The 23927-nt window shown below is 34.3% G+C and overlaps 1 long non-coding RNA gene across 1 annotated transcript; it reads left to right on the top strand.

The window, feature by feature from the left end:
• The first annotated feature begins 13404 nt into the window (after positions 1-13404).
• On the top strand, positions 13405-20095 carry LOC128241568 (uncharacterized). Its single transcript, XR_008262401.1, has 3 exons — positions 13405-13780; positions 18164-18262; positions 19301-20095. It is a non-coding gene; the product is annotated as an uncharacterized LOC128241568 (long non-coding RNA).
• Positions 20096-23927: the final 3832 nt, after the last annotated feature.

The following is a 23927-nucleotide window of genomic DNA, read 5'->3' as shown; positions in this document are numbered from 1 at the left end:
TCATAAGAATCAGTGAAATCATTTTTTGTAACTCTTCGTTTCAGTTCTTCCTTCAAGGAACTTAACATTTTTGTTAATTGTCTTTCATCCAATACTGCTGTGGCAAAATGCACTACAGTCTTTAACCAATTTTTGTTTAGAAATGGGAATAGTTTAGGATCAATTGGAATATGTTTGAATTCATTTTCAAAATGTTCTAACCACTCATTAGTCGTAAGTTCATTATGTTGCTTGCATTGGTGTTCGCAATGTTTAAGTGCATTTTTAATATCTTTTTCAATATCTGTTAAATGACGTTTCAATTCGTCTTCTAGTGTTTTATCAAATAAGCCTAAACATTTACGCTTAAACCATTCTAAGGCGAATTGCTTCGGATCCCGGGTATATTAAAAAAACCTAACAAGGATCAACAACTGTAGCAATATATTCACATACGCTAGCAATAAGCTTTCGTTTCGTGTTTGGTATTAGAATTAGAAACCTTTTGCATAGCGACGTTGGTAATTTTGATTCTATAACTCCTTTAAGACAGTTTTCGAGGTAAAGGAAAAAAAATGCACGCTGTGCTTTCTTCATATCTATCCTCAAGTTCTTCTTCAAAGATTGCATACATTTCGTTTTTATATTTCTTAAGTTGGTATGTTACACCTGTATATAAATCATACTTTACATTATGATCTAAAAATTCCCCTGAAGCTATATGGAACCCATCCGCAAACAGTTTTGATGAAAAACTCGGTTTAGCGTATATTCCAATTTCCTTTAAGTCTGTTACATATTTGTCATGACACTGTTTAAAGCCTGCTGCAAAGCCAACTACATCGCTTTTTAAAAGAAGCCGCCTTTATTTATTGTAATTAGAAATCAGGCTTTCAAATTCCCCAACTATCCTTCTCAACCACGGATAAACTATATCATGAACAAAAGCTTTCCCAAATAATAATTTAGTGCAATAGTTCGTCTTTGAGAGGTTAAAATCGTGTTTAGTTATACCATTTTTACCAGACAGACGTTCATAAAAACTTCCTTTTCCATCTTTCCGCTGGTGGAAAACAGCGGAACATGTCTGACTTAACTGTCCAGCGAAATCATTGTACAAACAATCATCTTGAATAGAACAAGTCTTTGCTTTGATTTCATTCTCAAAGTCACTCCATATTTTATCGAACTCAGCCATTTTTTCTCTAGTACCATTTGAGGATGAAACTATCTCAGTAGTTTTTTCCCGTAGTTTATCTCTTCTAGATGAATTTATTGTAGATGTTTCCATTTTCACCAACTGTTCATTAAAATACCTATTTGTGTCATTTTCTGTGCGTCTTTTCAATTCCTGAAATTCGTTTTCGAATCTTTCTATATACAATGAGCCCAATTTTCCCATTTGGTGTTCTTCCAAAAACTTCATGAATTCTTTTTTCATTCCAGCTGTATTCTCTGTGATGAATGCATTTATCAAAGTAACTACTTCTTGTCTGTTCTTTTTTAATTCGTCTTCATTCTGACAGTCAGACATATATTTGAAACATTGCTTTGCATGTTCGTCTCTCACCAGAAAGCCATTGTTTCTGAATAATAGTTTGAAATGGTCTTCAGTCTGAAAATATGCTTTCATTTCCATGCTACTTCGAAAGGTGAATATAAATTTTTCCGAATTTATACCATCCCACACGTCAAACGCAAGCTGAGATAAATCTGAGAAAGATTTAAAAGCCATAATCGGTTAAACATGTCATAACTTTATTTTTCAATTCCATAATACGCTTACTGTAATCTGGGCTAATTCGCCTCAAAGAATGACCACCTTGCCATACATTTTCAACAGGGTGTACATCCTTTCCCGCGTCAAACTTAAGGACATGTTTAGCATTATGAATATCTGGAATCCCTTCATTTTTGACAGCCTCTTCAGCCACTAAATCTAATGTTGAGTCGAAATCCCTGTATGCTTCTTTCATGTAGACATCTGTAAAACTGACTGTTACGTTGTGATGAATAAAGAAACATTTATGACCTAGAACGATGCGACTTTGTGACGATTTAATTTTGAGAAGAGCGTGTATAACAACTTGCAAGATGTCTTTCATATCTGCTAATTTTTCACCCATAACATTGATTATTGACAAATTTCCTAAACCAGTAGCAAATGTAGCAAGTTCATTATCTAGAGAAGTAGGCCTCCAGACATCAGATAACAACGGTGATCTAAGGCCTTCTGTGTCTAAAATCATAACGTAATTCGACTCTTCATTGTCTGAGTTGTGCTGCCCCACAGGAAGCAACCTTGCTTGTATTCCTGTGGTACAGCGACCCGACCTTACAGCAAACTGCACTCCAAACATTGTATTAAAAACTGTAGACTTACCAGAGCTTTGTAGCCCTAAGACGGAAATAGTTTTTATTTTATTCACAGGCAGCCTTCCGTCCAGTGATTCAAAAACATATTGCAACCATCTTCGTGGCATGAAAAAGGACTCCGTCATTAGTTCAACTGTCTCGCCCTCAATGATTAAATTTGAAAATGTGCCCGCACAGTCGTTTACACTCGGCAAGCAATAAGTCTTAGGGTCTTCTTCTAATTCAATGATAGAATCATAAATGTGACTCATTTCACGAAAAAGATGCTCAACTGTAAGAGATGAAAGCTTTATGATCCTATCTAATTCTGAGAAGCGAACTTTATTTTCCTTATCCGATGTTTGACTTGTATGATCGTTCTTGCTTTCAGCAATCGTGTCCAATAATTCGACTTTGTCCTTGGCCTTTTGGCATAAGAAATGAGATAATTTTTGTTCAATAAGAATTCTAAGCCACCCAATGAAGTACTTTTGCCTCATGTTTAGTGTTCGTGTATTAACAAGATATTTTGCTAAAAGTCGGACGGAGTTTGAAATATTTGAAAGGCATTCTTTCCTAGTGATATAAATAACGTTGTTATACTTTTCTATTTCATTTCGATCTACTGCCTGGTTTTGTAATCTCAACGTTTTAATCAATTGTGGAGAATCAAAATATGACACTGGTGTTAAAATACTAATGCAGTTTTGAAAGCTGTTTTTGTCATTCGTTTGTCCCATTTCAGTAGTCATCTCTGACATCAAACATTTTGCTAATTCCTTTCCTAAACTTAAGTCTTCGTTTTCGTCCTCTTCTAATACGTGACCATTGTTTTCGTTAAATTTGTTGATCCTTTCTTCTAACGTTAGCACAGCCTGACATGTTTTCAAATGTTCCGCTATGTTACTCAACATGTTTTTCAATAGTTTTTCAGTTTCCTTTTCTGTTCCCTTTCCATGTGTCGAAATAATAAATTGGTCACCATTTCGTTAAGCTCAATGATAACAACAAACAAATCTGTTGTTTGAATTAAACATTTCCAAATATCGGTTTGAGAATTGAATTTTTCCCCAAAGTCGCTTCTGACATTCAAATATGTTCTTATCAGTTTATTTTCATTTGCAGGAGTATCCCAAAATATCTCGACGACTCTTTTAAAAAGAACGCGACTTAACAGGCTTGACTTGCATTCCCTGTTGAAAAAGATTGAGAATGCGTCATTCCTGTTTTGGATCAAGCGATTAACAAACATTGATTTCGAAAATTGAGGCCTACCAAGGCGAACAAAAGTTATAACATTGGTTTTCATGGTCAAAGCGCAAGGCTCTAAATTATCATCTGAAATCGGCAACTGTTGTAAAGGCCATAACGAAACTCGAAGCGCATTCGTTTTAACTGAATAGTATAAAAAGGGCATGGCAAGTTTGCACAGATACATCTTCTTAAAAAGCGCTTGTTTCAAAAGTCCATCGCATGAATGAAATGTGGCCATAAATATGTCCATGGCACTCATTTCAGTTACCGTTTGGGAGTCACTATTCTCTTCAAGCCAATCACACATATCATCCTGCTGTGTGTCAGGTACGTTATCTCTGTCTTCCCAATTGCCGTGAAGAAGTCCGTGGAGAAGTGCCCACGGCGTATTTGATAGTCCCCTGTCAGATTTCGGACTTTCGGACTTCGAAATGTCTATAGCCAGTGCTTCGTTCAGCGTTATTTTATGACGAAGTCTTTCAGTCAGACTAAGCTCCTCGAAAACTGCTTTCACTTTTGTTGTGAAAGAAAAATGATATAATTATGTATTATTGCTCTTCCATTCACCCATGCCTATCAACATTTAAATAGCTCGCAATATGTGTGTGATATTCAATTGTATAGCGCCGGTATTCAAGTGCATGCTGTCCGCGTTCCCTTGTCCGCATCCGTAGTTCGCGTACATGTTAAAACCGAACGAGTAACATAATGATGTGTCTATTCAATGTGTCCTAATGCGCATACGCATCCGTAAAGAATCGGTCTGTAAGCGATTTAAGCAGATGCAGATCAAAAGCGATCATGGTTTGGTTTGTAAAATGTTTATAAAAAGTGGCCAGAAAAACCAGTGAACGTATAATTTACAGGAAAATATTTTCATAAAGCAATACACACGGACATTGAACAACATTTTGTACACCGCTTCGTTTTAGTCCATGAACCGAATGAAAGAAAATAAATAACAGCCTTTTAAACCAAAGCTTATATAAAAAAACTACAGAAACAAGCTCAGTAGCCAAAAGTTTAAACATAAGCCATAAATACTCGTTCAATATTTGATAGTTCAAACAGGCTTTTCGTGGATTTCCAGGTACTGCGTTTGAGGGCGAGCGGATGCGACTGCTATAACAGATATTGTCCCGCTCAACAACTTAATAAGCATCAATGGATAGTGTGAAACTTATCATTATGTGACGACGTATCTTTGGATTGATTTGTGGGGTCAAGTTAAAAGTCGCTGAAACGAACAGTAGAAAAGTGGTTTCAGCACAAGTACCTAAGTTAGCATTAATGGATAGTGATGATACTTTTAGGTAGCAATGTAAATACGTAGCATGGGATCGCTTTTCGGGATTGTTGGATTAATTTCACGGTCGCTTTAACTAAAATTTGAAAATAAAATGCTTTCTGCATAGTAACGGGAATTCTTTGCTGATCAAGCAATGTGTATAACAGTTTGGATCATTATGATCAATGTAAAAAATATTTATTCCGCTGAATAACTATTGGAATAATTGGCGTCAAGTGATGAAACTTGTTGTATGTGAAGAGGTAGCTTTGGGTCGCTGTTTTGGTCGGTGCGGTTAACGTAGCTGTTACCAAAACTAGAAAAAATGGACTCTATTCAATAACTTAAGATAGGAATAACTTAAAGTGTTGACACTTTGTATATATACAGCAAGCTAATGTTAACATATATTATGATTGTATATGGTATCAGTGGGATCAAGGTCAAGGTGACTATAACTAATAAAAAGAAAATTAATTTCACCTAAATCATTGTTGTGAGAGATAAAATTTATTGTGTAGGACGCTAACGTCAAGACACACTTTGGGATCGCTTTGGAACAGTAGGTTAAAGGTCTCTGTTTACAAGTTGACAAATTATTCATAACTTTATATAAAATTGATAAATAGTGATGATTTTTTTCTTGTAGACATACCTTTAGATTGCTATTGATCAACGTCAAGGTAGTAGTTAAACAAAGTCCATAATGGTTTATTCTCAATAATTTAAGTTAGAACTGATTGAGGCTGGTTAAACTTGTTGTGCTAAAGGTTATATGTAGGTCATATATAGACATATCTTGTAATAGCTTTTGGAGTCAGTAATATGAACGTAGAGGTAGCTGTTGACAAAGCTTAAAACATGCTTTCTGTTAGCAATCATGGCTATGCAACCTAGTATATAACAAATTCGTACGGGGTTGTACTTTTGGATTACGTCTTGGGTCATTTGGGTCAAGGTCAAGCTCATTAATAATAAATATATGAAATATATTCAGCATACTCGTGTGAAACATACCCTTCGGTTGGATGTTATTTGCTTTAAATATGAAATCAGTTTTAAATCAATTATTTTTGCTAAGAGTTGTAATTGTTCAACAAGCTGTATATATTATTTGAGGTTAGAAGGTCACGATCGGTATATTAATTCTCAAAACAAAATATTGCACACATTAAACGCCTGGTTTCTTCGCATAGTGGCGTTGTTACTTTGTTCCTTTTTTACTTGAATGATATTTTTATTTGTTGATACCAATATATTATATTTTCGTTAGTAGAATTAATCCAACATAATTAAAGCATCTAACCTGCAGTGATGGAACTGTGTCTTGCTCTCCCAGTTAATTTAATGTTGGCAGGAATTGCAACATCCGTTGTCATGAAAATGGAGATGTCAAACCAAGGAGGCTGTGTATTTGATTGCACCATGTATGCTAAACAATGGTGTATATCAAATAAAATCTTCTCTTCCTCGCCGACAATTTGAATCTCTTGTAATGTGCCTTTTGTCTCTTTGCGAAATTGAAGGATTCCAAATCCAATATAAACTTCTGACAATTCTTGACAACTTTTACCTATTTAGAACATAGAACATACTGAGTTTGATTTTAAAGGTAGTGACAATACAATGCATACTTCTGGAGTCTAAAACTTTAAAAGTCGCAAACAACAAAGTTTAACAGTCATTCAACGAGAAAACCAACGGCACCAGGAAATTACGGGTGTCGATATTTAGTCTACCAATCAATTAGAGGATTGGTAAGTAATCATGCAGGACTATTTCCCTATGCCTAAATGGAAACAATTTGTATTTCCATATTCAAATGCTCAATATCCAGATCATTTATTAGTAGCGTTGAGCAACGTTTGTTCAAATAATACAGATATATGTTCCTAATCCTTTATTTTCTTGCTCAGCGGACAAGCATTTCCATTATACTTGGCCGTTTCGAAACATTCCATCTGGTACCCCTTTTGCCAGATGAGTAAAGCGCAACGACCCCCAAAATTTATTTACTACATAGTTAACGAAAATGAAATTATGACATTTCAATAGAGTGCGATTAAATAAATATTTTGACACAGATCTTAATAATAAAAAGAAAAAAAATAATGTCTAAAAACGCGACTTTTAGAGGAACTATTGACAGCAACATTGAACTGAAATTACTACTCCTCATTACCTCAGTGGACACCGTAACTCAAGTCTTTTCGTGAAATGTAAAAGCATGCGATTTATACGTTTATTTTCACAATTGAATAACTTAAAGCATACAAGAAAAAAGACAATGATGAATTTCCTGTCCGGATCGTAAACGGGGAACTGTAAACACATGTTATGTATTAAAAATCCGGATGGGAAACACATGATCAACATCATTAGTAAGCAATTTATATATTCATGATATGTAATTATGAACTATTGATTTTTGCCGATCCTTGTACATAAGTTTAATACATACAGAATACAGACCACTTGGTCATGGAATTAACCTCGTTTAAAAAATAAACATACTAAAATCTGAAGGAGGCGTGCAAGACATCCGATTTAAATCTGTAAAAAGCAGGTCACCTGCAAATCGTTTGAATACATATATTAGTTACAAACATACGGTTTCAATCCGCGTAATAAAGTTATAGTACCTGCTAGGATAGGTGAAAATGCAACTGTGGAAAAAGGGCTTTCTTCGCACTGTGTGAAACCTTGAACAAGGGCTTTCTTTAAATTATTTCCAAATGTTTCGACGTTGATCTGTTAACAATAATTGTACATTTTGTCGTCATGCGAAATTCAAGAAAAAGAATACAAGCCATAATAATCCTATATCTATAATATATTTACGTACTTTCATTTATTTACAATCAGTGATGACAGCAGCGTATAAATCTCATTAAAAGCTATACATAAAAATAAAATAATAATGGGCGCATCTTCCTATTTTATAAATGCTTTCTTCTGGGAACACACTTGGTGGTACAGTATGAATCTCGTAAACGTTGATTTAGTGTATACAATCCACAAATGGCTTAACTATGGTGGCAAAAAAAACTGCCGGAAGATTTGTTTCGAATTGTTTTGTGTCAACCACTTAATTTGCGTAATTATTATCTAGCTATCTAGTTAACATTCGCGAAACTCAAAACATTCATGTTACCACTTACTACTAGTTCAAATAATTGTACGTTGAAGGATTTTTTTTACATATTTGATATGGCAAATCCTTCACGTAGTTAGGGATTGGAAGAATCCGTATAACACGTCTATTATTTTAGACTACACTTGCTACGTGCAACTTGCAAATCATAAGTAGATAACCTTTTGTATAGATCTATTTATAGATAACTAGTAACACGAATTATATCTAGTAAAGCAGATATTATGTTGTTTAGTAATTCGCAAATCATTACTTGATAAATGTTAAGCCGGATATGCATTAATAAGTAAGTGGTAAAAGATTCTAGTCTGTTTTTAGTATTATGCTATTTTTCTTACCGAAAAGGTTACACGAGTATTAACTAAATAGCTGGATAATTATCGTGAAATTAAAGTGATAAACACGAAACATTTCACAAACATTATCAGTTATTTTTATGGCAGTAATGTTCCACCATACTTGACTCATCGAAAAAGCGAGAAAAAAGAAAATCGAAGTTTTCATCTCCTCTCAATAAAGAAGGCTTTTCAGAAATATTTAAATATAATTCTTTTAAGTAGTATAGATCGCGTTGTTTGGATTACAACGAAACATGTATTCACCGTGAACTGCGACAAAGAGAACATTTTTGCTTTAAATCACAGTTTTCCTTGCAAAATACCTTTTGGAAGCGTTAGCGGTATTTGTCAAAGTTTCTTCTAAGGTAAAGGGGGCATCGCGTTAATGAACTAAGTGTTTCAAAACATTTTGATACAATATATTCATTGCACAGTGTTGGTAAAATCTTCAAAACAATCAAAGTCGATCAGTCTCCTTGTGTAACATGACGTTTATTATGTTTATTAGACGAGGTGACTTAGTGGATTCACTTATCAATCTCTGACTTCTTCAAAATTGCTATATTATTAAGTTTTATAAAAGGCAATGCGTATCCAATTTACGTTCCTTCAATACATTAATTTAAACTGTCATTCAATATGCAACTAGAAGATGATGTCATAGTCATCGGTTTGTTTCAATATTTGGGCGAACGAACAAAAAAAACAACAGGTAAACAAAGTCATTGCTTACTGGTCGTTGAAATCGGATAAAAAAGCCCCACTTTTTGTTTTCAGTCGATGATTTGTATTTTAAACTTGCATGGAAACAAAGACATATCACATATTTCTTATAATGTGTCATTTTGAGCTATACTTACCGCCGAATATGGTTTATACTCATCCCAAACTGGAAAAGTGACCCTTAAAAGATCTTGATTTTGCTTTACAAATCCATTATCCACCAACAAGCACGCGTTCTGAACTTCATGCAACTTGCCACACTTTACTGTCAGTTTCAGCTTGTCTGTAAGTCCGATCACCATAGGAAATTCTGAAATGTTACATAAACGCACAATCCGTGAAGCTTCTTTATCAAACAATATATTGATAGTCTTCTTTACATGAAATAAACACTTCCGGACATAATTTAATCGGTTAAGTGGTGTTTGTGTCTCGCTAGTTATTTTCTATGAGAAAAAAACCCAACTCTTGCACCGAGTTTGAGTTGATTCCCAGCTTGCAATGTAGGCGCGGCGATGCAACAGGGATAAAAACATAACCGTTTGCTGATGGGCAGTTACGTTGATTTTTATGAACTAACATCTGCCTCCACACTCATGCTTTAGAAAACATCGACTGCATTAAAAATCACACGTCACTCTAGCTATTTTTGTAAGCATATCAGGCATATAAGATCGCTGTTTCTTTTGATATATTTGATATGGAAAACTTAACTACCTTCATAAATTATTAAGGATGCACTCTTATTCCCCCACCCCCACCAAAAAACAAATACCACAACTAATAATATTGTTTTAATATTCCAAAAAGGATGAATAAATGTCGAAAACAATGGTACTTATGAAGGATACCAATTTAATTTGAAAGAAATGAACATAAAACACGATATTTCTACCTTAAAATACTATATAAGATTACAGTAAATCTTTTAGCATTCACCAATCATTTAAATATATTTTTTTGCGTTTTCAGCTATTAAATACACGGTTACAGTTTTGTTATCAGTAATTAATATTTTCCATAAATGCATTATTTAGTAAGTAGTTAAAGGTTTATCAGTCAAAACTGATGTTTGTTTTACATGTGTATTCATTGATTTTGAATAAGAGTGCCCCTTTCATCAGTTCCGATAAAAAACAACAACAACAATACAGCATTGCACTAGTTTAATTTTGCGTTTAAGTGTCAAAATGCTTTGTTTTAAAACATCCACAGTTTATAAAATTGACATTGCAATTCATTAAATATCTACATTAGTATTTGTCTACTTAATCGTATGCGAACGTTACATAATGACGTCGTTGAAATTGTTCGCATTTATTTGATTTGGATATGAAAACAGGCTATCGCTTAAATTGCTAAATAGTGAAATATATCAAATTAATAACTTCAATGTTGAAACAGTTAAAGGTCAAATATATTTCACTGAATAATCTCTACAAAACATCGGAAAGCATATAACAAATGAAGTAATTGATGGAGTTGAGTTTTAATCAATTGTTCTGTTTCTCTGGACGCTTCCTGGCAATCGACGTCTCAAAGATACTTTGACTTTGATCAAATGATTCCATAATAAATATATTAATGAATTATATAATTTATAATTTAACAACCTAGCAAGCCAATGTTATAAGTATTAGTTTACCTGGTATAGGTCCTGGGTTTGGTTCTATTCCCGCTCTTAGTAAGAGTAAACCAATAAATAGAACTGCTCCCGTCAACCCTGCAATTCTCTGATTTAATACCAAACAGTTCCACAAAGAACCCAATATAGCTGGTATATATCGGACTGCATCTATACTTGGCAATTGCAACTCCAAATTCTGCTCTGCCTTCTTCTCGTTAGCTACATCAATTATAAAGGCATACTTGCATATATATTACATGTGTTTTGTCTCTTCTATATCTTTCTTAACATTTAATTTTGTGTTCCTTACACTTAAATATACGGGTAGAAAATGCATATTTAATAAAACAAATCATATTTAATGAAAAACACCTGGTGTAATTAACAATCCACTACAAACGTCCTGATCGGAGCAATATTTACACATATTTGCGTGTTTACTTTTATTTTTCTATCGGTGTTCACTCCAAAAGCTTAGCAACACTGCTTGATAGTATTAATATTTATTTACTGGTCCATCAGAACACGTAAATAATTAGTTTTAAACAATGTGCGTAGCACAAAGAATATGCATACGTACAATGGATGCATAAACTCACCGGCATCTATAGGACTGAATTCGTAAGCGCCTGACCACAGCATCAGGCACATAACAACCATGAATAGAGAAATCGTCGTGCTTTTCAAGAAAAGGCTAAAGTTGACTGATATACTTGAAGTTACAACGTCGGAGCCAAATGCAAACTTGTTCGTCCCTATTCTAGCTCGGTAGGTTTGAATATCAACACCCATGCTGGAATCTTAAAAAAGATGAAGTAAATGTCCTTTTGGTTAATACCTTTGTTCACTCAGGAAATACGGTTATATCTGAGGTCGTCAGTGAAATAAGTCATGTGGAGGAAAATCATAGCTTGTTGCATATATTTTTGAAAAATATTTATTTATTTTATATTAACTCATTGCTATGGGTTTGCCTTTAAATCCTATATATCTCTTGCTAAATGATTGTTTTTTTGTTGAAAACAGGAATACCCCAACAGGACTCGTTTTGGCAGATGACGTTACATCAAAAATACGACATCAGTTACTTTTAAACATCAAAGTGAACAAAGGAGGATTAGAGTGGTCAACTAGAACAGGTGTCCGTTTCTCATCGGCCAAGAGGATGTTGGTTGGACACTCACCTTCCGAGGTTCTTTCTCATGGCCTCTCAAAATGATTCTACCAAAGAAACAGACTCGAGAGAGATTCTTTTACCGAGCCTGAGAAAAGAAATTTAAACTAAAGATGTTACAACAAAAAAAACTCCATCCAATGCAGATAACTAAGTTATAGATCACAAATAAAAATATGAGCAAATCAGGAACAGTAAAAGCGATATTCTGAGTTACTAATGTGCCGATAATAGTTTGCTGTTTAACTATGTGTATGCAAGGTGTTTGTTGGGTGTTTTCGTAACAGCAAATGCCGTAACATGGTATGGGCAGCACTGGTATGCATGTAATGCATATATTGCAAGTTTCAGAGTATTTTCGCCACAAAGCCGCAAATGTGTTTGAAAATTCTTCCACCCAGGGTCTCTTTCGAGGCGTGTTATTGCTGTCAAAACGGCTCAAGCGCATTATGCATTCGTTTGAATCCACTGCGGCCTGCCCTGTGGCAAACGCATATTTACCAATGCATTCCTTACGGTTCTTACAAAACAAACTGTTTATATATTGGCATAACTTGTTCATTTCTTAATTACTGCTGATCTTCGCATAAACGGTAGCTAACTAGGAACATTCATATCTGGATTGTCGAACTTTATCGTTCGAGGCTATTTCATCCGTTGTATTGTCGTCGATTAAGTGATTTTTTTTATAATTTTGGTATCTTAGTCATTAAAGGATTACTTATAATCGTTGTTATGAACAATCTTCATTTCACTAACTCCCTTATCATCGTAGTAATGCTTTAACACATCGTATTTACCGAGCTTTTGATTATTGGAATCTTTTCGTAGCCGCCGTTTTGATGCTCCAATCTTTGTCTAAACATAAAAATTCAGGATCGTCAAAAGCGTCATTGGTTAAAAATATCCACAGGCACACGATACAATAATGATGCGACATAAAACGAATTAAAACAGGATAGAAAGGCTTTACAAGAGATGGCAGTCTATGAATACAGACCAACAAAGTCAAGTGTCGTCAAGCGTTAAGTTTAATCAAAGCGATTGTTGTCTTACAAGGCCAAGCACTTACGATTTACGAATTATGGTTCTCCTGATTCAGAACACCTAAAAGACAAGATTTTCTTGCTTTGAGTTATCGCCTCATTATTGGATATACCATATGTATCTTGACTTGATACGTGTTGCATGAATGTATCATTTTTATAACCATCCCGCAAGTATTGATCATTAATAGAGCTGCAACTTATATCATATCTTTTAAACGAGGTATTCTTAATGATAATGAAAATAATTACCATATTCAAATATAGTGTGTCACGATTCCGTTCAAAATATCGCCATTGAGTTATGTCGCAAAACCATTGATTACTGTCAACACATTCAATAAACGATTAAGGTAAATGCATGGTCGACAACCACTGTATTTACTTCGTTGCAATTCATAAATAGCGAAGTAGTGTATCGGAGGTATTGGATGTGGTTTACATTGCCTTCATACTCTTATAATGGTAAAGCGACCTGTATACCCACATGTATTGAACGAAATTGGAGTAACCTAATTGGTTGTGACTTAATGTTAAAGCTTTGTCTGGATTAAACTAATTATGATCCGAAGCCCTGTTGTGACTTAATATAACTTTTTTGCGTGTGTTGGGATGTTGAAGAACACATTTGTAAATGGAGATGACATGTGTGTGATTATTGAACAAAAACAATACAGATAGCATTATTGTTAAACTTTATTTATTAGTGACCTTAACAGTTTAATTGAAATATTTATCAATTAGTGTTCATCTATGACGGATGTAGAACAACGAAGTGAACATACCAGTAGTTAATGTTTGTTTTAATTCTGGTGTAAACAAATTGTATGGCGGATAAACTGGTGAGTTATGTTAGATTAAAATTTTATCATTGCTTGGTATTAAATTTTATTTAAATCATTCCATTGATTGGCCATTTTGGCAATGATCTAGACAAATTGGAATGGTAAAGCATGTAAATGTGTTGCTTGTTCATGGGCTTAAACAACATAGTACAGGTATAGCTTTTTCTGATCTGTAGTTCTTGTAAGCAACCTACATACATGTATGTTAATTGCATGATCTGTTCTTTTTCTGTTTACTTGCATTGTTTTACTGTGTTGTTTGTATTGCTCTGTAGTCTTGCCTTACTTTGCATTGTTTTGTACTCTTACATTATTTTGCATAGCTATACTATAGTATTCCTGCCTTATTTTGCATTGCATTGCTTGCATTATTTTGGTTTTTGGTAAGCTGTTTTAGAATATATCATGCATGTCTGCTTATCTTATATAACCTAGATACCTGTCACCTAGCATTATTGTGATTTTCTGTGTGCCACGTCAGTAATAATATACTATTTAATAATTTATACCAAATGATTTAATTTTATTTACTATGAGTAACATGCTAATCAGGTCACTTCAAATCTGATTTGAGCTGATATTTTCATTTCTTATGCCATTTTTTAAAACAAACACACTTTTGTCATTTACATTTTTTTGTCTTGTACTTATATTTTCTATGATCTTTTAAACCTCTTTTGGTAAGATAAGCATGTCTTCCATAGTTTTTATTCTCTGTTTATGTTAGTTTTACTCTCTGGTAGCTGCTTTATATATGATGTCTATATACATTTGTAAAATAATCGGTTATAACAGCTCATCAGAGCTTATGTAAACTGTATATCTGTCTTGCCGACTTTAAATAAAACATTCAAGGCAACAGGTATTTAAGACGAGGGGATGGATACATGTGAGACAATTATGTTAAATCACGTATCTTCATTTGTATAGTTTGATTGATCACACATTATTTAAAAACAAATATTAACTTATATTGAAATGTAGAAAATGAGCATGGTATTCCAAACTATTGCGCGCAACTTGGCGACGTTAACTAGCTCACTGCATTATTAAACCCCTCAAACAGGTAACTTTTTGTTGCGGTGAGTTTTGTCATAAGTCGTTAAAATATGCTTATTTCCCGTTTCCTAAGCTACCATTTTTGTACAAATTCTAGACGTAATTATTGCTTTGAGTTTTGGTTTTTATTTGTTTGATTGTAATCAATTAAAAGTTTTTTTCGGCTTTCATCAATACCACCGATACTTATACTGAGTGTTCCGTAGTTAAAAGCATTAAACCTAAACTAAAAACTATCAAGAAAATAAATGGCTAATAAAAAAAGCATATTACGCAATAAACTTTCGACCAACCTTCCTTTAAGGGGGATGAAACCGGAAACACACAAAAAAGTTTTTTGACTGTCAGTTCATGCATTTCATTATTCTGCAAGTTTTGTTAAAAAATTGTTTTGCTTGGAATATTCATGCCAAATCAACTCTTTTCCTGAATGGGTCAATTCCCTCAGAAGAAGAGTTCGGGAACCGAGTATACTCATTTATGTTTCGCAAAAAGCTGAGCTATACATTAATAAGACATTTCTTCGTTCTTTATGAGATATATGTATCAAAAGTGCATTCTTAATTTGAACTTGAATTTTTACATTTTATAAAAAAAACAACGTCTTATTTACATTTTCCTTTCAAATTCACAAGGGTAATGGACTTTACACATATTAAGTCAATGTTAATTTTAGTAATGGCGGCATCTCAAACTTTCGGAACTTAAATGAATACAAAAAAGTTTATATGCTTCCGAAAATGACATTGTAATACTCAAATCAAAATTTCTATAACTTTCGCTCCAATGTAAAAATATCGTTTCATACAAAATTCACAATACCTTTCTGGAGTGAAGCTATGTTCTCATAAAAGCTACTTCCTCTACACAGCAGAAACCACAAAATACAAACCGGCTAGTTGTTCAGCATTAAACCCGCACGCACATGCGCACTGGAAAAAAGATCGTAAAAACGACGCATTGCGCAGCTTTTTGTGCAGAATTGAATCATTAGTAACGCGCTTGGGATATGCTCATCAATTTGAAATAAGGTCATTCATATTTTTTAAGTTAAGGTCGTTTTTTCTCTTAAATATAAATGGAAAATTTTAAAGATTCATGCTGTGACATCGGTTCAAATGAGTAAATGTTCCGCATTTTACATACGAACATACGTTCATTTTTTATTCACGTATGGTAAAAAAACATTCAATTTCATTCTTTGTATTTTATTTTATAAGTTGTGTGACACGATAGGTTATACAGATCATTACATGTGAAAATAAACAATAACCATGGTATAAGAGAATGTTATATTTTAGAGCATGACATTCGGTTATCGGTAGCGTTGGCCTAGCTGTAAACTCTGACTCTGGATATGTACAAAGAAGATATTAAAACTGATTATACTTGAGATGCTAGAAAAGGTTCACATTCATTTTGTTCATTGTAAACCATTGCGGCGTTAAACAACATTTACAATCTTAACTTTACCTAAATATATTGTTTGTCGAAACAATATCAAATTACAGCTCTAGTGTTTAGACGATATATCACTCGTCCTTATAATGGACTTTATATGAAAAAGCAAATTGACAAAGCGATAAATGCTTCAGAAATTGCCATCTATAATATCTTATTCAAAATATTGTGAATTTATGATCACAGCACAATCGATATTTCATTCAAAACCAATCTGAATGACGATTCAAAACCAATCTGAATGACACGACAAGGTCAATGTCTGATCAATGAATAATTTTGCAGTTGAAAGTACTTGTGCACGGTATGGTAAATTGCACGATTTATGGACATTGTATTTCCCTTTCCTAAATAAAGTATAGACAATCGTTAGAATTATAACTTTATAGGCTTTACTAACGCGCTTGGGATGGAATAACAATGCTCTATATATCAAACGAAGAAAATACGGTTGGAACATAAAATAAGACAAGTACATGTAATGTAGGTTACGTTATAATGTTGTTTTTTTATGAACAGGAACACTTTCTCCATATACGCAGATGATACATACGATATTCCACGTCTTCAAAATATCCAGAATGAATCCAACTTCAATGTTAGCCGATAAAACGATTTAAAGACAAGCAAATTAACATAGGCGAACGGTCCGACCGATAAGAAATATTGTATGAGCATCTTCAGATGGAGATTTCGCCCAAATAATTTTAGGCTAAAGGGTTCATTTGATTGTAATTTATTAAGCATTTTTTCTCGACCATACTGACATGAATTGTCAACTTGGACAATGTAATGGGGTGTGAGCCGGGTGCCCCTCTCCCCGGGTCCACTTGTGTAATTAATATGATACATCTTGTATCATACAGTATTCAAGAATAATTTATGAAACATATTCATGTGGGGGTTAAGGCTATTTTTTACATTTTTATCGTTATCATTTCCGTGATTATCATGGCTGCGATCAGATAATAGCCTTAAGAAGATAGGAAATAATAACTTTTAGTAATAAGAAAAAGTATCTGCAACCTTAAAAGCACATCAACAGTTTTATTAGAAACGTGCCTGTTTTATACAGAAAAGGTCACTGTGTTTTAAGAAACGAATCGGAACCTCAGCAATAAGACATTGCTGTGTCTTTCATTCCTTTTCAAAATTATAACCTGCTCAACATGCGAAAGTTACAATTAATACATTAACTTTCAATTATATTTGTTTTCAATTTTATGGTAATGTGAGAGAGAGAGTGAGAGTGTGTGTGTGAGAGAGAGAGAGAGAGAGAGAGAGAGAGAGGGAGGGAGAGAGAGAGAGAGAGAGAGATCGGTTAAAAACATGAAAACAATATAACATTACATTCACTTCTCTTAACAGACAAAAGCAAACTTTTTTTCAGTATCAGAAGTATATTCATTGTGCTATACACAATTTTGATTGGACTCTTTTTTTCTTTATAGTATATCAACCGTGAAGTCTTTTTTATATTGGTGTTAATATTCTTTGAAATGATTTTGCCCATGCCATACAGTCCATTACTTTTTTGTTGTTTCTTACTGTTATAACTCGCTTATTTAGGTTGAACAGCAGTTTTAGGATAACATTTTCAGATTATTTTATTCCAATCTAATTCAATTTAAATTAAACATGTAATTAGGAATATAAACATTGTATATGAAGCGGTTGCTATTTGATGACAGGTCCGGATGCCACCATATGCCTTTGGGACTTTTCTAATGGAAATAGGTTGGCCTTTGTTTAATTGAAATTTCTTTTTCATTTTTATATAGGAGTTGCCAAAATTATGACTTAATTTGTAAGATCAATTTTAACACATAAATGACGTATTCAAATATATCGTTTTTCCAGGGATGTCTTGAAAACACTGTGAAAATCTGGGACTTCGCAAAATGTCAACATGGAAACTGATAAGGACACGGATGACAAAATAATGAGTTCATTGTCTGTGTGAGTACATGAACATTCTAACAAATATTCATTGTCGACAGTGTTGTTAAACTTATTTATAATATGTTTGTTTTGTTACTTTTAAGCTTGCTGGTTTTTTAAGAAAATAAAAAGTATCTATTTCTATTTGCCAAACAATTTAGCTTTTAGAGATTTTATAGCATTGAATAGTGGTGGTTATACCTCAAATGCATGATTGTTTGCTGAATGATTTTACCTACACGAACTTCAAATGACCACTAGAAATTTATGTAAAAGTATCATGTGACATAACAGCTCAAATTAAACTGTCATTGAGATAAATTGGAACTTCAACACAGTTAGAAATGTTGACACTGTCTATTCTGGTTTGGGTGCAGCATCGGCAACCATTGTACTTTCTTCCGTTACACTTCATACATACCGTGGGCAAATTGACTGACAATATCTCCTTTTAATAAATATGCATGAAGCAGGGGAGACCACTCTTCTTTCAATGAAATTGCATGTTACTACAAAATACTCTTCAATAGCCCTGTATTGTCAGATATCCACAGGCAAGATTTTAAGTGACTGTTTTGAAATTTGTAGTGATCTGGACGACCAAGTTTAACTCGAGCTTTAGCCAAAATAACTTTTCTATGGGAAAACATTAGTGGGAATGTCTGTGCATTTTTCTGCATTGACACTGCCTAATCATGATTACAAGATTTTCTTTGCCAAATCGCCCATGGTACACAACAATGAATAGCGCCACGTGCCTAGGGTCACGATAGCGCAGAAGTGTAATTGCGGTATGTTATGATGGTTTGGGCTGTATAACATGAGCACAATCAGTGCAAAATTGCAAAGTGGACATGCCTTTTTAACTGATCAAATGTGTGTTTCACTGGCAAATAATAATATTTCGTTTGCTGTTGGTGCCATAGTAACTGTTGTTGGCTGCATCATTTCATTTTACGTTATAATTGGTACACATCATGTGTACAGTGATATTCAAATAAGATAAAAAGAAAATAATTTAAGAGTAAAAATTGTACATGCTCTCTTTCATTTCAGGAATGAATCTCCCAATCTCCTCATAGGATCGTTTGCGACAAAGGCCACCCCAGTTCTCAACATTCATTTTACACGGAAAAACCTGCTGCTGGGAGCTGGACCTATGGAAGTATCATGAAACTTGGCATAAACCTTATAATGGTTAAAATAGATCCTGATTGAGGTTCAGAAATGTGCAGATAATAATTTGTAACAACAATCTAGAGAACTACTAGTAACCAGGTTTCCCACTGGCGATCACCATTAGAGCCAAATGTGACAAAATATTGATCGTTTCCAATGACATAAGCGCAATGAATTTTCCTCAATATCGATTTTTAGTGACATAAGTAGCTTGGTAGAGAAGACCATGTGCTATAAACTGGAACATGTTGACACCAATTGGGCCATTATTATGTCCCTTTTATTGCCTAACGGGATTAGAACAACATTTTTCAATGATCGTTAAGCTATTACATGTTGTATGCTGTGCATACACTAGATAAATTTGGTCCTTCACTTCCGGTATGGAAATATTGTTTTATTACCTTGTCTCTTTTCTAACGAAAATTGTTGAGGTATTGTAATAGGCTTTGTGTCAGTGGCATGTGAAACTATAACATTGGGCATAATGAAAAAGAAATTTTAAAAATATTCGCCCACTTCTTTGTACACAAAAATTTGCCACCGCCAATATGCAGGTGTATATCAAGGTCCATAACTCTGGCTTCAGTTATTGCGGTGTTAAAACTTCCCTTGACACTGCATCCTTTTGAAAGAAGTGTGTTGCTTGAAACATGTTTTAACTTAATCATAAAGCAGCTTTATTACAAGCTTGCATTTCTGCACATACAATGTATAGGCATGATTTTTGTTCATGCTATTTCGGAAAGTGAACAAAAATTAAAAAAGCCAAGCGGAAAAAAATGTTGTGTCAGCTTTTGTTAAGACAGCTTTTTGCACAGAGATGTAATGTATTGGGCTTTTTTTAAAACTAAATTTGGTTTATATATATGATTATGTAAAATGAAATATTTGCTATACATAATAAAACACATAGATTCCAAAGAAATCAGTGGTATTAAATAAGTGTAAGGCTATTTCAAGTGTCTGATCTGATATCGGCGTGTTAGGACTTTGTGCAACCACATGTGGAAAAAAAAGTTTAACAGCATAAAACAAATTTAATATTGCTTTGCAAAATGTTCACCACAGGAACATATTGTGTTGTGTACAAGACCGACATGTAGATCGAAGGTCATGTTTATTTTATTATCTTATTGACAACAGCTTATTGAAGTATGTTTATGTTCTTGCCCTGGCACAGGCAGATAAATAAAACACACTTTTTAGTTGACGAGTTGGAGGGGTGATATTAAAGATATAGATTAAGAGCAGTATGGGTGAATTAAAAAAGGACGTTTTTTGTTTTTAAACGCATTGTTACAACAACATTGTGTTTGATTGCAGGTACATTAAAACAGGACATGCCATACATCCCATCCCATACTAGAAATTATTTCATATGTTTTTAAGCATACTTATTACGAGTTATATACAAAACAATATGAAATAAGTTAATGGCTACAAGTAAGTCACAGAAATACAATTGTATGCTGTAGTCTCAAGTCACAAAGTTTTAGTTATTTGATTTATTATTATAATATATATCTTTTCCAATCTATTTTTCCAGTTCACCTACTACAAGAAGTTCTATTTTAAAATACATATACCAGGACAAACTATTTTTGGTTGATTTAAACTACATTTGTACAACTGTTGGAATGTTTTTCTGGCCTCTCGTGCGATGCTCGTTTGTCAGAAGGCACTCCCTGAAAACGCTACCGTCTTCGCCAATGCTTGATGACTCATTTATAATTACTCTATGCATGGCTATTGTTACCCTAGATTTTAACTTGTATTGACACATTTAGACTATAACGACTTGGGGTTGAAAATCCAATGTTAATTGCTAAGAATGGCTTTCTTAGTACCTGTAAAGGAGATGTCAATAACTTGGTATTCAAGCCAGATAACACAGTACAATGTTATGCGTATCCGTAAGAGCAGACAATTGCATCAACTCTGAATCGACACCAAAAAGGTGAAAGGTGCAAAAACACTGGATCCAATATCGCAAAACTACTTAAGTCAAATATCAATCTCAGAAAAACAAGGTTTTCGTCAAGAATCCAACGAAATATAAAATAAATAAAATAATTTACAACAAAAAAATGTCATTGAGTACAACTCATTAATTTTTACAATAATTACTCAAGTATACTTTTGCTCTAGAACTAGTTTTCTTTGAAATATTGGCAAAATAGTTTTTATCAACACATTAAATGAGAATATACGGTTTTAAAAAGAGTAAAAAACATACAAGATTTTAAATCATACTTGGCTTTTATGTGATAAAATAAGTTAGGATTGAGATTGAGATTTGCCTTAAGTGTAACTGGGTGTTATACTCATCAGTTCATGTTCATTTATTAGCATTGCCTGTTTGCCTGGCGAGTGATTGTTGTGTTCGATTGGTGGTAGTCTACTGAAACAGTATTTTTGTTTTCTTCTGACAATGCAGAATATAGAAAAGAAGTTCGTTTTCGTGGTCACATGACCACATGACTGTAGATAAACATCACGTGGTCTGCTAACCTAATAAACTAAAGTTTACACGGCACCTTGATATTGGACCGATTTGTATGCAAGTGACAGGATAAAATGTTTTCAAGTCTTTTTCTCCTTATGATTGCAAATAAAGTATTAGAACCGGACTGACACCCGTCGTACTTTTACAAGTAAGTTACAATTGGCTTCCCAAATCGAATCCCGGTCTCCCGTGTCATAGACGGGGATATCTTCCACTATACAATATAGTTTGTATAAATTAAACAGACTGCACAAATTGCTATGTGTACATGTCGGGGTTCGAACCCACGACCTCCCGCTCTGCAGACAGACAGCAAGGATTAGTCACGAGGACGGAACTGTCAGTATACGCCGTAAACCTTCAATCTTCGACGGATTTGCGGATAGACGCAATGAGCAGACGAATGGATTCACTGTATTTGAAGTTGGAGACGTTAATTCGTTATTTGGAACCAGGTGCCCGAATGAAAAATTCCGCCTCTAGCAACAAACCACCAGACCAGAAATCACGAGGGCACGGGCGTGGACGAGGTCATGGGGAGGGAAGAGGTATGTATCCCAAACAACAACACCAACAACAGTACTTTCCCCAACAGCTGCAAAACGAACAACAACAACAACAACAACAACAACAGCAACAAAAACAATAATAATAATATAATCCCCAATTACAGCAAAATCAACAACAGCAACAGTTTAATCCCCAACAGCAACAACAGTACAATCAACAGAATCAGCAACAAACTTACGGTCCAATGAACTACAGCGCTTACCCACTCTATTAGCCGCACCCGCGTTTGGCCAATCGGCGGTTACACAGAGTGAAGGCCAGCCTGATGTTTACCGGAAACCGTCTACGTTTTCTGCTACTGAGCCGATTTCTAACAAATCTACATTACATGAACGCATGGTAGGTCGTTCAGACATGAGTGAAATAGTTTTTCATGGACACAACACATTAACATAAGTGGATTCAGGTGACGCTTTGTTTTTTGTCATTTTATGATGCTATGCCTGATAAACCACCACTACTTGATGGGAATAATTTAAATTGGAATGTGAATATTGCGGATGGTTCTTCCATGCAGGTCCTCGGGTACATTGCAACTTGTATTACTGTTCCATTTTTATCTGATTTTAGCATTGATGTACCTGTATAACCTGTACCTGATGACAACTTGAGGCTTGTGGTGATAGGCACCAACTTCATACGGCAGTGCAAGTCATTTGTAAATTCGGAGAGCAGAAATGCTGCCCCTGATGCTTGAAGGTTAGCGTTCGACTCCTTGGTGTGTGAGCCGTATAAAGTGCGTTCTAAAAACAAGCGCGCCATTGAAGTTGGCCCTTATGAAAGTTTTTCTGTGAATGGCATAATTAGGGAAGTTCCATCTAATGCTTTTTCATTTGTTACTGATAATTAAGATCCTGATAGACAGTATATCGTAAGACCAGATGTTGTAAATGTACATGAAGTAGGCACTTCGGTTAAAGTATCGGTCAGGGTTTCACTATTTCTGCTAATCCTTTGTACATTAAGCCAACTTCAAGCTCAATAGACTGGTTTGGGTATTTGTGTTGATAAGGATAGTCTTACGTTGAATCAATAGGTCTTATGATTTAAAAGGAGAATTAATCTCCAGAACAACTCTTACGAGTTAGACAAGTTCTAGGCAATTGGAGGAATATATTCAGTATTGTTTTCACCGACATTGGTAAAGCAACCTCTGTTTAACGTGGAATTATTATTACGGACAGTACGCCTTTTAAATATCGCAAGATACCTCCTTCAATGTATTTGGAAGTTAAAAAAAACACTTTAAAGATTTAATATATTGAAGCATGTGATGTCATAAGGCCTTCTGACAGCCCCGTCTCCTCAAATGTTGTGTTAGTAAGGAAGAAAGATGGCAGTCTCCAATGTGAAGGAGTTACGGTCCTTTCGAGGCTTTCAGGCTATTACCGTCGCTTTGTGCCTGGCTTCTCTAAGATAGTCAAG

This window comes from Mya arenaria, chromosome 7, assembly GCF_026914265.1.
Source record: "Mya arenaria isolate MELC-2E11 chromosome 7, ASM2691426v1".
Lineage (NCBI taxonomy): Eukaryota > Metazoa > Mollusca > Bivalvia > Myida > Myidae > Mya > Mya arenaria.
The sequence above is the reverse complement of the archived record's forward strand: the minus strand, read 5'-3'. Positions and strand labels throughout refer to the sequence as shown.